Source organism: Pleurodeles waltl, chromosome 10 (genome assembly GCF_031143425.1).
Source record: "Pleurodeles waltl isolate 20211129_DDA chromosome 10, aPleWal1.hap1.20221129, whole genome shotgun sequence".
NCBI lineage: Eukaryota > Metazoa > Chordata > Amphibia > Caudata > Salamandridae > Pleurodeles > Pleurodeles waltl.
Window position 1 is genome coordinate 863636540 of NC_090449.1, and position 18496 is coordinate 863655035.

General features: G+C 46.0%; 1 protein-coding gene across 1 annotated transcript in view; it reads right to left on the reverse strand.

Moving 5' to 3' along the window:
• The window catches only part of FAM171A1 (family with sequence similarity 171 member A1), a 409935-nt gene that overhangs the window by 16561 nt on the left and 374878 nt on the right, over window positions 1-18496 (reverse strand). The window lies entirely within an intron of this gene.

Here is an 18496-nt window from a genome sequence, read left to right on the forward strand (position 1 = left end):
GCTGCTTTATTTTAAGATGAAAAGTTCCGTGCGAGTAAAACTTCGACATTTTCACTATATGCATACATAGCGTTGTGAGTAAGTTCTTAGAGAGCATGAAACCTAAATACCAAAAGCCTATATTATTTTAGGCAACCTACTGAATTTCCACTTCCTCAGTTTGTAAATGTATTTAAAACGGCTGCGCGTCATGTTATGTAATTGCCTGTCAACGACATCTCCCCATGACTTCATCGTTTCTGTAATCCAGGATTTACTGGGATTTTTCGTGTGTAGCACGACGCGCTTTAAGTGCTCCTTGTACAACGTAAATGAGCTCTGTAAAGTGCTTCGTTGCCCCTTGGAGGCAGAGACTCGCAGTATATCAAATGTCCGAAACAGGCCCAAATGTTTTCCGATTAGTGACAAATGATATTTGTGTTCCCATGAGAAGACCCAAATGCTTCTAGGATGAGTGCGTTTATACTACCAAATGTCCACTAGATGGCAGCATCATCACACACTAAGATCTCACTTTGCATTTTTTGTTGTTGTTGTTAAATACAAACAAAAAAAAATCCGCAGGATTTTAACAGAGGCTTTTGAACCACTTTGTACAATAAATACCCAAGGAAGGCTTGGTTCAAGCAAGCTTTAATTATGGCCCACTTCACAGTAAAGGCCCCGTGGTCTCTTGATATCCTGAGCACGTGTCACAATTTAGGTCAAACATGGCTCCAGACAACATTTAGAAATACCAATTCACTCTTTACTGTTATTTAATTTTGCTTATCCACGGGTTTTTGTAATGCAAGGATGTGTTGGCTGCATGTGAATATACACAATTGTACCTCAGTTGTGAACAATAACTGGGGGATAACTTTTTTTAAAGTTTGACAACGGCGATGTCCCTAATGACGGCCCCCGGCAACCACCAAAACACCAGATTCACCTCCGACCAACCTCCTGCTCTCCTGGACCCCTGTCAATGACACCATCCACGCCGGATCTCCATCTGACCCCTGCCCTCACCACATCCTCAAAGCAAGCGCCGTCATCCCACCCCCAACTATGGAAGATCATCAACAGCTCCTTCGAGTCCGCCACCTTCCCGGAGAGCTGGAAACGTGCAGAGATCAACGCCCTCCTCAAAAAACCCACGGCGGACTCAAAGGACCTCAAGAACTTCCGGCCTATCTCCCTGCTCCCCTTCCCGGCAAAAGTCATTGAGAAGGCTGTGGGAGGCTGGCCTGGCTTGTAGTGGGTACCAAGGGGTACTTATGCTCTGTACCAGGTCCAGTTATCCCTTATTAGTGTAGAAGAGGTGTTTCTAGCAGCTTAGGCTGGTAGAAGGTAGCTATAGCAGAGCAGCTTAGGCTGAACTAGGAGACATGCAAATCTCCTACTATACCACTGGTGTCATATGCACAATATCATAAGAAAACACAATACACAGATATACTAAAAATAAAGGTACTTTATTTTTATGACAATATGCCAAAAGTATCTCAGTGAGTACCTTCAGTATGAGGATGCCAAATATACACAAGATATATGTACACAATACCAAAAATATGCAGTAATAGCAAAAGGAAGTAATGCAAGCAATGTATAGTCACAATAGATTGCCATAGGAGCACATAGGTACAGGGGCAACACAAACCATATACTCCAAAAGTGGAATGCGAATAACGTATGGACCCCAAACCTATGTGAGCTTGTAGAGGGTCGCTGGGACTGTAAGAAAACCGTGAGGGTTAGTAAAATAGCCCACCCCAAGACCCTGAAAAGTAGGTGTAAAGTGCACCTATATTCCCCAGAGAGCACAGAAGTCGTGATCGGGGAATTCTGCAAGGAAGAACAACACCAGCAATGCAACCAAAGTGGATTTCCGGACGAGAGTACCTGTGGAACAAGGGGACCAAGTCCAAGAGTCGCGACAAAGTCGAGATTGGGCAGATGCCCAGGAAATGCCAGCTGAGGGTGCAAAGAAGCTGCCACCGGATAGTAGAAGCTGTGGATTCTGCAAGAACGAAGAGGACTAGGAACTTCCCCTTTGGAGGATGGATGTCCCACGTCATGAAGAAGCTTGCAGAGGTGTTCCCACGCAGAAAGACCGCAAACAAGCCTTGCTAGCTGCAAGGGTCGCGGTTAGGGTTTTTGGATGCTGCTGTGGCCCAGGAGGGACCAGGATGTCGCCACTTGAGTGAGAAGACAGAGGGGCGCCCAGCAAGACAGGGAGCCCTTACTGAAGCAGGCAGCACCCGCAGAAGTGCCGGAACAGGCACTACGAAGAAGAGTGAACCAGAGCTCACTTAAAGTCACAAAAGGAGATCCCACGACGCCGGAGGACAACTCAGGAGGTTGTGCACTGCAGGTTAGAGTGTCGGGGACCCAGGCTTGGCTGTGCACAAAGGAAATCCTGGAAGAGTGCACAGGAGCCGGAGCAGCTGCAAATTACGCAGTACCCAGCAATGCAGTCTAGCGTGGGGAGGCAATGACTTACCTCCACCAAACGTGGACTGAAGAGTCACTAGACTGTGGGATTCACTTGGACAGAGTTGCTGAGTTCCAAGGACCACGCTCGTTGTGCTGAGAGGGGACCCAGAGGACCGGTGATGCAGTCTTTTGTTGCCTGCGGTTGCAGGGGGAAGATTCCGACGACCCACAGGAGATTTCTTCAGAGCTCCTAGTGCAGAGAGGAGGCAGGCTACCCCCACAGCATGCACCACCAGGAAAACAGTCGAGAAGGCGGCAGGATCAGCGATACAAGGTTGCAGTAGTCGTCTTTGCTACTTTGTTGCGGTTTTGCAGGCATCCTGAGCAGTCAGCGGTCGATCCTTTGGCAGAAGGTGAAGAGAGAGAGATGCTGAGGAACTCTGATGAGCTCTTGCATTTGTTATCCCAAGAATTCCCCAAAGCAGAGACCCTAAATAGCCAGAAAAGGAGGTTTGGCTACCTAGGAAGGAGGATAGGCTAGCAACACAGGTAAGAGCCTATCAGGAGGAGTCTCTGACGTCACCTGCTGGCACTGGCCACTCAGAGCAGTCCAGTGTGCCAGCAGCACCTCTGTTACCAAGATGGCAGAGGTCTGGAGCACACTGGAGGAGCTCTGGGCACCTCCCCTGGGAGGTGCAGGTCAGGGGAGTGGTCACTACCCTTTCCTTTGTCCAGTTTCGCGCCAGAGCAGGGCTGGGGGATCCCTGAACCGGTGTAGACTGGCTTATGCAGAGATGGGCACCATCTGTGCCCATCAAAGCATTTCCAGAGGCTGGGGGAGGCTACTCCTCCCCAGCCCCGACACCTTTTTCCAAAGGGAGAGGGTGTAACACCCTCTCTCTGAGGAAGTCCTTTGTTCTGCCTTCCTGGGCCAAGCCTGGCTGGACCCCAGGAGGGCAGAAACCTGTCTGAGGGGTTGGCAGCAGCAGCAGCTGCAGTGAAACCCCGGGAAAGGTAGTTTGGCAGTGCCCGGGTCTGTGCTAGAGACTCGGGGGATTATGGAATTGTCTCCTCAATGCCAGAATGGCATTGGGGTGACAATTCCATGATCTTAGACATGTTACATGGCCATGTTCGGAGTTACCATTGTGACGCTATACGTAGGTAGTGACCTATGTATAGTGCACGCGTGTAATGGTGTCCCCGCACTCACAAAGTCCGGGGAATTTGCCCTGAATGATGTGGGGGGCACCTTGGCTAGTGCCAGGGTGCCCACACACTAAGTAACTTAGCACCCAACCTTTACAAGGTAAAGGTTAGACATATAGGTGACTTATAAGTTACTTAAGTGCAGTGGTAAATGGCTGTGAAATAACGTGGACGTTATTTCACTCAGGCTGCAGTGGCAGGCCTGTGTAAGAATTGTCAGAGCTCCCTATGGGTGGCAAAAGAAATGCTGCAGCCCATAGGGATCTCCTGGAACCCCAATACCCTGGGTACCTCAATACCATATACTAGGGAATTATAATGGTGTTCCAGTATGCCAATGTGAATTGGTGAAATTGGTCACTAGCCTGTTAGTGACAATTTGGAAAGCAAAGAAAGAGCATAACCACTGAGGTTCTGGTTAGCAGAGCCTCAGTGAGACAGTTAGTCATAACACAGGTAACACATACAGGGCACCCTTATGAGCACTGGGGCCCTGGTTGGCAGGGTCCCAGTGACACATACACTAAAACAACATATATACAGTGAAAAATGGGGGTAACATGCCAGGCAAGATGGTACTTTCCTACACAACCCCCCCCAAACGAAGGACAATAAGACTAGCCATGACCTGATGAGTCTTCATTGTCTAAGTGGAAATATCTGGAGAGTCCATCTGCATTGGAGTGGGTACTCCCAGGTCTATGTTCCACTGTATAGTCCATTCCCTGTAGAGATATGGACCACCTCACCAATTTAGGGTTTTCACCTTTCATTTGTTTTAGCCAAAGTAGAGGTTTGTGGTCTGTCTGAACAATGAAGTGAGTGCCAAACAGGTATGGCCTCAACTTCTTCAGTGCCCAGACCACAGCAAAGGCCTCCCTCTCTATGGCAGACCAACGCTTTTCTCTAGGGGTCAACCTCCTGCTGATAAAAGCAACAGGTTGATCCTGGCCCTCAGAATTGAGTTGTGATAAGACTGCCCCTACCCCTAATTCAGATGCATCAGTTTGAACAATGAATTTCTTGGAGTAACATGGGCTTTTTAGGACAGGCTCAGAGCACATGGCCTGTTTCAGCTCCTCAAAAGCTTTCTGACAGCTAGCTGTCCACAATACCTTTTTAGGCATTTTCTTAGAGGTGAGGTCATTAAGAGGGGCTGCTATGGAGCCATAGTTCTTTATGAACCTTCTGTAATACCCAGTGAGGCCTAAGAAGGCTCTCACCTGGGTCTGAGTTGTAGGGGGAACCCAATCTATGATAGTTTGGATTTTCCCCTGAAGTGGTGCAATCTGTTCTCCACCTACAAGGTGTCCCAGATAAACCACTTTCCCCTGCCCTATCTGGCACTTTGAAGCCTTGATAGTGAGGCCTGCCTTTTGCAGGGCCTCCAAAACTTTCCATAGGTGGACCAGGTGATCATCCCAGGTGGAGCTAAAGACAGCTATATCATCTAGATATGCTGCACTAAAAGCCTCCAACCCTTGCAGGACTGTATTCACCAACCTCTGAAAAGTGGCAGGTGCATTTTTCAAACCAAAGGGCAATGCAGTTTTTGCTTTAGCCTCCTCTGATAACTTGATCTGCCAATACCCTGCAGTGAAATCAAAGGTGCTTAGATACTTGGCAGATGCCAGTGTATCTATTAGCTCCATCCCTGGGTATAGGGTGAGCATCAGTTTTAGTTACCTGGTTGAGACCTCTGTAATCTACACAAAATCTCATTTCCCTTTTCCCAACTTTGGAATGAGGCTTTGGTACAAGTACCGCAGGAGAGGCCCATGGACTTTCAGAGTGCTCAACCACTCCCAGTTCAAGCATTTTCTTAACCTCTTGTTTTATGCAGTCCCCGACATGGTCAGGCTGCCTATAGATCTTACTTTTGACAGGCATGCGGTCTCCAGTATCTATAGTGTGCTCACACCAAGAAGTGGTGCCTTGCCCAGTAGAAAAGAGTTCAGAAAACTGACCCAGGAGATTTATGCAGTGGTCTTTCTGCTCAGCAGTAAGACAATCTGCTAAAACTACACCTTCCACTAGAGCATCTTGTTCTGTGGAAGAGAAGAGATTTTCCTGTCCTTCATCTGTTGCCATGAGCAGGGTGCGCTCAGCCCTGTCATAGTAGGGTTTCAGGCGATTGACATGGAGCACCCTAAGGGGACTCCTGGCAGTGCCTAAGTCACCTAAGTAGGTGACTTCTCCCTTCTTTTCAACAATAATGTGGGGTCCACTCCATTTGTCTTGGAGTGCTCTTGGGGCCACAGGCTCCAAGACCCACACCTTCTGTCCTGGTTGGTACTGAATTAGAACAGCCTTCTGGTCATGCCATTGCTTTTGGAGCTCTTGGCTGGCCTGAAGGTTTTTGCTGGCCTTTTTCATATACTGAGCCATTCTGGATAATTGGCCAAGTGCATAGTCCACTATGTCTTGCTTAGGAGCTTTTAAAGGTTGTTCCCAACCCTCCTTTACAAGTGTTAGAGGACCTCTTACAGGGCGCCCAAATAGGAGTTCAAAGGGACTGAAGCCCACTCCTTTTTGGGGTACCTCCCTGTAAGCAAAAAGGAGGCAAGGTAACAGGACATCCCATCTCCTCCTGAGTTTTTCAGGGAGTCCTATTATCATTCCTTTGAGAGTTTTGTTAAACCTCAAAACCAGTCCATTTGTTTGTGGATGATAAGGTGTGGTGAATTTGTATGTTACACCACATTCCTTCCACATGGCCTTCAAGTATGCGGACAAAGTTGCTACCCCTGTCTGATACCACCTCTTTTGAGAAACCCACCATGGAAAAGATTCCCAGGAGGGCTTTTGCCACTGCAGGAGCTGTAGTGGTCCTTAGAAGAATTGCTTCAGGATATCTTGTGGCATGGTCCACTACCACCAAGATAAACCTATTGCCTGAAGCAGTAGGAGGGTCAAGAGGGCCAACTATGTCAACCCCTACCCTTTCAAAGGGAACCCCAACCACAGGCAGTGGAATAAGGGGAGCCTTTGGGGTGCCACCTGTCTTGCCACTGGCTTGACAGGTGACACAGGACTTACACAAATCTTTTGTGTTCTCTGACATCCTAGGCCAATGAAACAGGGGGACAAGCCTTTCCCATGTTTTAATTTGCCCTAGATGTCCAGCCAAGGGAATGTCGTGGGTTAGAGTTAGGAGGAACTCTCTGTATTGCAGGGGAATGACCAATCTCCTGGCTGCTCCAGGTTTAGGGTCCCTTGCCTCTGTATACAAGAGGTTGTCCTCCCAGTGAACTCTATGTGAGTCACTGACATCCCCATTTTGCTGTTTGACAGCTTGCAGTCTTAGACCCTCTAATGTGGGAGAGGTTTGCTATGCCACACTCAGCTCCTCCATGGCAGGCCCCCCTCCACCCAAAAGCTCAGCAGTGTCTGCTTCCAGCTCCTCTGGTGAAGGTTCTGCACGGGGGAAATTCTTCCTCAGAAGTTAACATCTGTAGAGGGAGGGATAGTAGGTAGGGATTTACCTTTACTAACCCTAGCTTTAGGGAGCACTTGGTCCATTGTTCCAGGATCCAAGTCACCCTGTCCTTTTTGCTTTTTGGCCTGAGCCCTGGTTAAAGCAAAAATATGCCCAGGAATGCCCAGCATTGCTGCATGAGCCTCCAACTCCACTTCTGCCCAAGCTGATGTCTCTAAATCGTTCCCTAGTAGACAGTCTACAGGTAAATCTGAGGCAACCACAACTTTCTTTGGACCAGTAACCCCAATCCCCCCCCCCCCCGGTTGAGATTTACAACAGCCATGGGGTGGCTAAGAGTGTTGTTATGAGCATCAGTCACTTGGTACTGGTGACCAAGTAGGTGTTGTTCAGGGTGTACCAGTTTCTCTATTACCATGGTAACACTGGCACCTGTGTCCCTGTAGGCCTGAACCTCAACACCATTTATTAGGGGAAGTTGCTTGTACTTATCCATATTAAGGGGACAAGCAACCAAGGTGGCCAAGTCAATGGCACCTTCAGAGACTAACTGTGGTCTCCCTAACAAGACCAACCCCAACTAAATTACCCAAAGTGAGCCCAGCTACTCCCTTAGATTGGCTATTAGTAGGTTTGCTCCCACCACCACCGGTATTACCAGGGGCACTAGGTGTAGCAGTAGGGGTTGTGGGAGGCTTGTTGCTTTTCTTTGGATAACTGGCATCAGTTGTCCAATGGCCTTTTACTTTACATAAATAGCACCATGGTTTCTTTACTTGATTAGAAGAGGATTTGGACCCACCACCCCCACCAGAGTGTTTTTGTGGGCCTGATGAAGACTCAATTTTAGATTTGTCCCCACCCTTGTCTGAAGACTCGCCATCCTTCTACTTGCCATCCTTGTCACCCCCTGTATGAACTTTTCTGTTCACTCTTGTTCTGACCCATTTGTCTGCCTTCTTTCCCAATTCTTGGGGAGAGGTCAGATCTGAGTCCACTAGATATTGGTGTAACAAATCAGACACACAGTTATTCAGAATATGCTCTCTCAGGATCAGATTATACAGGCTTTCATAGTCAGAAACTTTACTGCCATGTAACCACCCCTCCAAGGCCTTCACTGAATAGTCAACAAAGTCTACCCAGTCTTGTGAGGACTCTTTTCTGGTTTCTCTGAACTTAATCCTGTATTGTTCAGTGGGTAAGCCAATTCCATCCAAGAGTGCATTCTTCAAAACTATAAAATTATTGGCATCACTTTCCTTAACAGCAAGGAGCCTATCCCTACCCTTTTCACTGAAAGATAGCCATAGGATAGCAGCCCACTGCCTTTGAGGGACCCCCTGTACAACACAGGCCCTCTCAAGTGCAGCAAACCACTTGTTAATGTCATCCCCCTCCTTGCAAGGGGGAACTATCTTATGCAGATTCCTAGAATCATGCTCTTTCACAGGATTACTATCTATAATACTGCTGCTGCCACCATGGGGTCCTAACCCCAACCTCTGTCTTTCTTTTTCTAAGTCTAAAGATTCCCTGTCTAGAGACAGCTGTTGCTGTTTAAGCTTCAGCCTGGACTCTTCCACTCTCAACCTATTGAGCTCCCTTTCTAACATTCTGTCATCAGGGTGGGTGGGTTGGGCATGCTTTGACACAGAAGAATGGTGTGAATGAACAGAGGGAGAATTGTCCCTAACAGTTGTCACTCTAACAACTTGGCCTGCAGGAATGACATCCCTACTGTGATGAGAGCTCACATTAATACCAGTTATGCTAGGTGGTCTACTAAGGGCCAAGTTGGGAAGGATACCATCTAACATTCTTACTGGGGGTGCCCAAGAATCAGAGTGTGAACCATCTTTTAACTTCTCAACAGATGTGCCAGCTAAGGCCTTATTTTCAATGAGCATGTTATTCAACAATTCTCTAGAGGGATTCTTCCCTACCCCTAAACCTCTATCAATGCAGAGACTCCTCAACCCTTTCCAGCTAAGGTTATCATAAGCAGTGCTGGCCATATCAAGAGTAGGACCTGTACCAGACATGATAGAAAAAGGTTTAGGGACAGATAAAAGAAAGAAAAAGTTTCAGGACTTTTTAAGGAAACAGAAAAAAAACTTTCAACTTTTTAGAAACTTTTTGAAAGTTTAGAGGTACTTTTCAGCACTTAGCAAATAGAGAAAGAGAAGAAAAGCAAAACTTTTTGGTTAGGTGTACATACACTGAACTTGTTTTGTATATTTTTCTCTTATGAAAAGTACAAAATGACAAAGTGGTAAGTAGTTACAAGTACTTATCCCACCGCTGCACAACCAATGTAGGAGGCTGGCCTGGCGTTTAGTGGGTACCAAGGGGTACTTACACTCTGTACCAGGTCCAGTTATCCCTTATTAGTGTAGAAGAGGTGTTTCTAGCAGCTTAGGCTGGTAGAAGGTAGCTATAGCAGAGCAGCTTAGGCTGAACTAGGAGACATGCAAAGCTCCTACTATACCACTGGTGTCATATGCACAATATCATAAGAAAACACAATACACAGATATACTAAAAATAAAGGTACTTTATTTTTCTGACAATATGCCAAAAGTATCTCAGTGAGTACCCTCAGTATGAGGATGCCAAATATACACAAGATATATGTACACAATACCAAAAATATGCAGTAATAGCAAAAGGAAGTAATGCAAGCAATGTATAGTCACAATAGATTGCCATAGGAGCAGATAGGTACAGGGGCAACACAAACCATATACTCAAAAAGTGGAATGCGAATAACGTATGGACCCCAAACCTATGTGAGCTTGTAGAGGGTCGCTGGGACTGTAAGAAAACAGTGAGGGTTAGAAAAATAGCCCACCCCAAGACCCTGAAAAGTAGGTGTAAAGTGCACCTATATTCCCCAGAGAGCACTTTATACGATAAAACTGTTTTCGGTTTCTTCTTATAAAACCTTATGTTATCGATTTGTATTATATACATGATACGTATTGTATTTCACTAACCCATTTTGTGCCTACCCTTGGGACATTGAGTACCCTGTACTTTGATGTTCCAAGATGGCGCCCACTGTTTTGGGCGTGCTGGTAAGTGATATCTACTCTTTGGTTTGATTTAGAACTGGCCAATATTTTTTATTTTTTATCTTTGGTCATTTCCTTTTGCCACTACTATATGGCTATGACTCTACAGTTTGATTGTACCTCTTATTCTCTGTAGGTTTGGGCATTTTTAATGCTGTTTTGACGGCTCTTAGATGGCGCATGTTTGACCATTTTCTTAGATGGCCCCTACGGGCCTGTTTCTATGTTCATCACATCACCTGTAGTGATTTGGTTTAAATGGGAGGCAGCTGGGGAAGTACGGGTTATTGCTCCTCGAGAGATCATAGTGCTGGTCATATGTCCTGGATCCTGCTGATACTGGTAGGTTAGCTTTGCTGAACCTTTGTGGATTGAATTATTTTATACTGTCTGGATTGTGTCATTTCTATCTGGCTCATGACCCCCCCTGTTTCCTTGCAGTTAGCAAGTTGTTCCCTACAAGTTTGGTATCCTTGTGGGTTTCCCCTGTGGATTACGTTTTTTAAACCATGTGAACTTGTAGGTAAGTCTGTAGTTAGCGATTGTACATATGAGCAGATTTTTTCTTTTCTATCCTGTGGACTTTCCTGCCCTGTGCAAGCTAATGATTTTCATTATGTTTGCTTTTAGAGTGAGAAAGCATAGCTTCATTTAGCTATATCCATGTGTTAGTCCTTCATTTTGGACTACAAATTTGAAGTTGGAGAGTGTTTAATCCAGCCTGTAAGGGATATCCAAGTTCTTTCATATCTAAGGTATTTTATCTTATTTTAATATAAACAAACTAGTCTTTTACTATTCTTGACTAGATTCTCTCGGTGGTAATCCAACACTTTTATACTATAGGTGATTCTATTTCTGCACTTTATCTAGCATTTTGCTGGACACTAATGGTGCTTTCCTTGGATCTTTAGATTTATTTACCTTTATTAAGCATTGGTTTTATAGATTTTGATCTTGGGCACTTTATCGGTGTTTTTTCTTAATTAAGTCACTTGAGTTGGTCTGGTTGCAAATCTGACATGATTCGAGCCTTCCCCCTATGCAAAGAACTGTAATGAATAATTTTGATGTTTCTTTGATAGGCAGATTACAAGATGTACGTATGCCAATTATACTGAATCATAAAGTCCTGATGAAGGTGTATTTATATTTTTCTTCACCCACCGAAACGCGCGTCGGCTTGTAAATTGGCATGTCTTGAACATTGGCATGAAGTGTTTGAAATTGGCAAATTTGAAGCCCTGACCAGGATTGGCTACCATCAAATTATAACCTAGAATTGGCTATTATGTTGAATTTTATACAATCCAAACTACAACGCATAATTGTAGCATCAAAGCAGTAACTTTATTGTGCTGTTTAAATATCCTCTCATGTATGAGGCGGTTGTAAATTTGTATGTATACTATTTCGTGATTTTGTTGGTTCTGTGTTTGTTTATTTTTGCGTATCTACTGGTATGTTATTTAAGTTTTCATATATGTATGTTTCATTTAGGTTAGGGGGTTGTATTATATTTTTTGGGTTGATTCTATGTTGATTATATTATGTGCGAACTGAATGTTTAATTAGCTATAATAAATATCTAAATTGAAATATATTGTATGTTGTATATTTGAATTTAAGATTTCCATTCCTATGTTTGCTATGTTAATGGAGAGTAAACTACGTTATACTCATAGTATGAGGATGCCAAATATACACAAGATATATGTACACAGTACCAAAATTATGCAGTAATAGCAAAAGGAAGTAATGCAAGCAATGTAGAATTACAGTAGATTGTAATAGGAGCAAATAGGTATAGGGGCAACACAAACCATATACTCCAAAAGTGGAATGCGAATAACGTATGGACCCCAAACCTATGTGAGCTTGTAGAGGGTCGCTGGGACTGTAAGAAAAACAGTGAGGGTTAGAAAAATAGCCCACCCCAAGACCCTGAAAACTAGGTGTAAAGTGCACCTATATTCCCCAGAGAGCACAGAAGTCGTGATAGGGGAATTCTGCAAGGAAGACCAACACCAGCAATGCAACCAAAGTGGATTTCCGGACGAGAGTACCTGTGGAACAAGGGGACCAAGTCCAAGAGTCACGACAAAGTCGAGATTGGACAGATGCCCAGGAAATGCCAGCTGAAGGTGCAAAGAAGCTGCCACCAGATGGTAGAAGCTGTGGATTCTGCAAGAACGAAGAGGGCTAGAAACTTTGGAGGATGGATGTCCCACGTCGTGAAGAAGCTTGCAGAGGTGTTCCCACGCAGAAAGACCGCAAACAAGCCTTGCTAGCTGCAAGGGTCACGGTGAGGGTTTTTGGATGCTGCTGTGGCCCAGGAGGGACCAGGATGTCGCCACTTGGATGAGGAGACAGAGGGGGCGCCCAGAAAGTCAGGGAACCCTCACTGAAGCAGGCAGCACCCGCAGAAGTACCGGAACAGGCACTTGGAAGAGGACTGAACCGGAACTCACCCAAAGACACAAAAGGGAGTCCCACGACGCCGGAGGACAACTCAGGAAGTTGTGCACTGCAGGTTAGTGTGTCGGGGACCCAGGCTTGGCTGTGCACAAAGGAAATCCTGGAAGAGTGCACAGGAGCCGGAGCAGCTGCAAATCACGCTGTACCCAGCAATGCAGTCTAGCGTGGGGAGGCAAGGACTTACCTCCACCAAACTTGAACTGAAGAGTCACTGGACTGTGGGAGTCACTTGGACAGAGTTGCTGAGTTCCAGGGACCACGCTAGTCGTGCTGAGAGGGGACCCAGAGGACCGGTGATGCAGTCTTTTGTTGCCTGCAGTTGCAGGGGGAAGATTCCGTCGACCCACGGGAGATTTCTTCAGAGCTCCTAGTGCAGAGAGGAGGCAGGCTACCCCCACAGCATGCACCACCAGGAAAACAGTCGAGAAGGCGGCAGGATCAGCGATACAAGTTTGCAGTAGTCGTCTTTGCTACTTTGTTGCGGTTTTGCAGGCGTCCTGAGCAGACAGCGGTCGATCCTTTGGCAGAAGGTGAAGAGAGAGACGCAGAGGAACTCTGATGAGCTCTTGCATTCGTTATCCCAAGAATTCCCCAAAGCAGAAAACCTAAGTAGCCAGAAAAGGAGGTTTGGCTACCTAGGAAGGAGGATAGGCTAGCAACACAGGTAAGAGCCTATCAGGAGGAGTCTCTGACGTCACCTGCTGGCACTGGCCACTCAGAGCAGTCCAGTGTGCCAGCAGCACCTCTGTTACCAAGATGGCAGAGGTCTGGAGCACACTGGAGGAGCTCTGGGCACCTCCCCTGGGAGGTGCAGGTCAGGGGAGTGGTCACTCCCCTTTCCTTTGTCCAGTTTCACGCCAGAGCAGGGCTGGGGGATCCCTGAACCGGTGTAGACTGGCTTATGCAGAGATGGGCACCATCTGTGCCCATCAAAGCATTTCCAGAGGCTGGGGGAGGCTACTCCTCCCCAGCCACGACACCTTTTTCCAAAAGGGAGAGGGTGTAACACCCTCTCTCTGAGGAAGTCCTTTGTTCTGCCTTCCTGGGCCAAGCCTGGCTGGACCCCAGGAGGGCAGAAACCTGTCTGAGGGGTTGGCGGCAGCAGCAGCAGCTGCAGTGAAACCCCGGGAAAGATAGTTTGGCAGTTCCCGGGTCTGTGCTAGAGACTCGGGGGATTATGGAATTGTCTCCCCAATGCCAGAATGGCATTGGGGTGACAATTCCATGATCTTAGACATGTTACATGGCCATGTTCGGAGTTACCATTGTGACGCTATACATAGGTAGTGACCTATGTATAGTGCACACGTGTAATGGTGTCCCCGCACTCAAAGTCCGGGGAATTTGCCCTGAACGATGTGGGGGGCACCTTGGCTAGTGCCAGGGTGCCCACACACTAAGTAACTTAGCACCCAACCTTTACCAGGTAAAGGTTAGACATATAGGTGACTTATAAGTTACTTAAGTGCAGTGGTAAATGGCTGTGAAATAACGTGGACGTTATTTCACTCAGGCTGCAGTGGCAGGCCTGTGTAAGAATTGTCAGAGCTCCCTATGGGTGGCAAAAGAAATGCTGCAACCCATAGGGATCTCCTGGAACCCCAATACCCTGGGTACCTCAGTACCATATACTAGGGAATTAAGGGTGTTCCAGTATGCCAATGTGAATTGGTGAAATTGGTCACTAGCCTGTTAGTGGTTATGCTCTCTCTTTGCTTTCCAAATTGTCACTGAGGTTCTGGTTAGCAGAGCCTCAGTGAGACAGTCATCACACAGGGAACACATACAGGGCACACTTATGAGCACTGGGGCCCTGGTTGGCGGGGTCCAAGTGACACCTACACTAAAACATATATACAGTGAAATATGGGGGTAACATGCCAGGCAAGATGGTACTTTCCTACAAAGGCCGTCAGACAACTAACCCGCTTCCTAGAGAAGAACTGCACCCTGGACCCTTCCCAATCTGTATTCCGCAGCAACCACAGCACCGAAACTGCCCTCATTGCCGCCACCGACAAACTCAGAACCATACTGGACAGCAGCAAAACCACGGCCCTCATCCTCCTGGACCTCTCGGCCACGTTCAACACCGTCTGCCACCACACCCTACGCTCATGCCTCAGCAATGCTGGAATCCGCGAGAGAGCCATGGACTGGTTCACCTCCTTTCTCACCAGCAGAACCCAGAGAGTGCCTCCCTCCATTCCGCTCGGAGGCCACCGAAATTATCTGCGCCGTACTCCAGGGTTCGTCCCTCAGCCCGACCCTCTTCAACGTCTACATGGCCCCGCTCTCTAACATCACCTGATCCCACAACCTCAACATCATCTCATTTGCCGACGACACCCAGCTGGTCCTCTCCCTCACCAAAGACTCTGCCAAGACTTACCTCCACAAAGGAATGAAGGTCATCGCCGAAGGGATGAAGAGCAGCTGCCTCAAACTCAATTTGGACAAGATGGAAGTCCTCATCTTCAGCTTCACCCCCTCCGCATTGGATGACTCCTGGTGGCCTGCCACTCTCGAAACCACTCTGACTCCAACCGACCACACACGCAACGAAGGATACATCTTGGACCCCTCACTATCCATGACCCACCAAGTCAAAGCCATCTCCTCCTCCTGCTGCTTCAACACCCTCCGCATGCTCCGAAAGCTCTACAAATGGATACCCCCACCGAAACCAGAACATCATTCACCGAAGCCCTCGTAAGCAGCAAACTGGACTACGGCAATGCACTCTACGCAGAAACCCCGGCCAAACTACAGAAGAGTCTGCAACGCATCCAGAATGTCTCTGCATGCCTCATCCTGGTCATCCCCCGCCACTGCCACATCACAGACCACCTGAAAAACCTGCACTGGCTCCCAGTCAACAAGACAATCACTTTCAAACTCCTCACCCACGCTCACAAAGCACTTCACAACACTGGACCAGAATACCTCAAACAACTCTCCTTCTACACCCGACCTGGCATCTCCGCTCCGCTGACCTCGCCTTCGCATCTGCCCCACGCATCTGCAGAACTACAACCGGCGGGAGATCATTTTCACACCTCACCGCCAAAACGTGGAACACTCTTCCCACCCACCTGTGCCAGACCAAAGACCTCCTTACCTTCAGGAACCTTCTCAAGACCTGGCTGTTCGAGCAGTAGCTGCACCCCCCTCCCCCCCCCTTCTCCCCACCCCTCCTGAGCGCCTTGAGACCGTCACAGGTGAGTAGTGCGCTTTACAAATCCCTGATTGATTGACTCTGTTCTTGGCTTATTATATGCATGCACGTTATAAACATAAATGAGGTTGAGGTATATGGATTCTATGTATTTTACCAATTATTTTTCTCCCTAGCTTGAACTCTGAATGACACCAGCCGTGAGAGGTGCAGTGAACCCAGCAATCTGCTCTAGCCGTCGGTGTGTCTTGGTCTCGGTGTCTCCTGACTGGTCCTATTCTCTCATGGGTATCCCCTATCTTCCATCGCTGGCCTGTCTTCTCCAACTCCTTCCCTCATTAGTTTCACTTAATCTTCACTTGCTCTACCTGCCTTCCCCCAACTGGCACCTTTTGCCACTCCCTCACCTTTTGTCTTACCTTCCTTCATGCGTCTTTTCTTTTCGGTTTCGACAGGTTAATCCCAGTGATTCAACATAACGAGGAAAGGTGCTACTAAACAGTGTGTTTCGAGATTGCTGAGGCACAATGGGAAGACACCCTTTACTCCAAACACAGGAATCAAATTAGTTTCCAAGATGACGGCAGTGCACATTAAAATAAATAATCCATTGAAATGGAGTATGTAACACATTTATGGGGTTATCAAAATGAAGAAACTGACTTTCTTCACACTTACAAAATTATATAAAATAAAAAAAAAACACAAAAAACAACTTCCTACTCCAGCCGAAAGATCAGCAGCAAGGATACAGACGTAATTGGCCTTGTCCATTACTTGTGATCCTATTGAACAATAATGTTCTTTACAGGGCAGAGCGTAGGGCAATTTGCTGGTTGGTTGCAATATCAGCCTTTCTAGAGGCCTTATCTGTGTTTAAGGATCTAGAGTGGTAATTATTGAAGTAAGGAAACAAATGTAGGGCTTCCAGGGTGAATTCCTTAAGAGTCTCTAGCAAAGTTGGAGCAAAGGGTCTTATCACTGGTATAAAAGCTGGTCTGATATTGATGGTGTAGCTTACGTAAAGAGGGACTTTGCAGACCCTCTATTGAACAAGCAGGAAACATCTCAACCTTGCCTTTCCACAGCCTAGAAAAATAAGCACAATTATAACGTTTTCCCCGAAAATAAAACAAATGGACTCTGCTATTTTTTTAACATGCTGTGGAAAGAAAGTTTGACCAATAAGAGCATCACAATGCAGGGTTCTTCAATATTTCGAAAAAAAAAAGAAAAGCAAAAGTCATACACCTATAGTAGTTAAAGGGCTGGCTCATCTACAGACAGTTGCAATTTAATCCATCTGTTAAGACTACTGTTGGACTCATCCTCCATATAAACTCTTGGCAAAAACAGGGAAAAATGTCCGTTCTGCTGAGGATGGACAGCATATCACCAGTACGGTGTATAAATCACTTTGGGGATATAAGTCCAAACTTCTAGCAGTCTTAGTGACAGACTGCTAGCATTACTGCCTCAATCAGAAGATACCAGCGACTTTGTTAGGTCTGGTAATATCTATACTTAAAAAAAAACAACAAAAAAAACTCAGAAATTCACTGAAAACCAAAGGTTAAAGTGACCTTACAGTTAAGGGAAAATGTCAGTTAAAATGAATCGTTTTAAACGGAAAAAATAATATCAGCAGTAATAGTAAACTGAAGTAACAATAACTCACGCCCTCACCGTGCCCTGCTTATTAGCTCACATTTCACGTCACTCACGACATGCTATATGACATAATTGATCACATCACTAATTACAAATGAAATGACATCATTGATGAACAATGCTATACGGAAATCCTTCTCTAGACAGGGTGTTCTTCTGCAGCATTCAAGACCTAACATGGTTCTCCTGGGGGTAAGGTGGCTGGAACTGGATAATGGCCGACTACCAACTACTCTTCCAAATTATTTTTTGACACTTCTAATCAATTAATCAATCACATTTCGACATTGCAGAAATAATTACTACAGTTAAGGTGCTCTTTTCTAAAAAAATCTCAAAGTTGATACATCTAATACTGAGAAATCACTCAAAATGCCAAAAAGTCACAAAGTCAGTCCATTATGATTTATGCAGTGATTTTTAATTTCTACACTCCTCTCAATTGATACTTAATATCTAAACATAACTCCACCACTAATCAGGCAATCTGAGGACGATTTAAGGAGACTACTCCATGTCTTAGTGGACCTTTCCATTTTCTAATTTACTAATTCCACTTCTAAGGAGCGTAATACCTTCCAAGAATTGTGTAGTTGTCTGAGTGCAGGAAAAAGCATGAGATGCAACACAGAGAGGCACTCCTGTCTGCCTTCGAAGTGTGATCCTTTCGCAGGGACCTTCAGTTTGATTACTGAGGAATCCCCTGAAGTCTGTCAGAAATCAAAGAAATCTGACAGCAGTACGCGGCTCCAAATGCTTTTTTTTCTTTTTAAATATCCAAACTTAAGTTTAGCATCATCATGAATAAGTCAATAAATAGCGTTAAAGTCAAAAACAAGCAGTGGCACAACCAACAGGTCTACCCTCTACAGAATAGTAGAATGGTTATTTATTTTCATTGCAAGTACATGTTATAAAAAGTAAAAAAGGAAAACACACCAGCACTTAAATGTGAGTTCCATATGCTCGTCATAAACATTTAAAAATCATTCAATGGTATGGCCACCATGTCAGTGATTTTTGAAA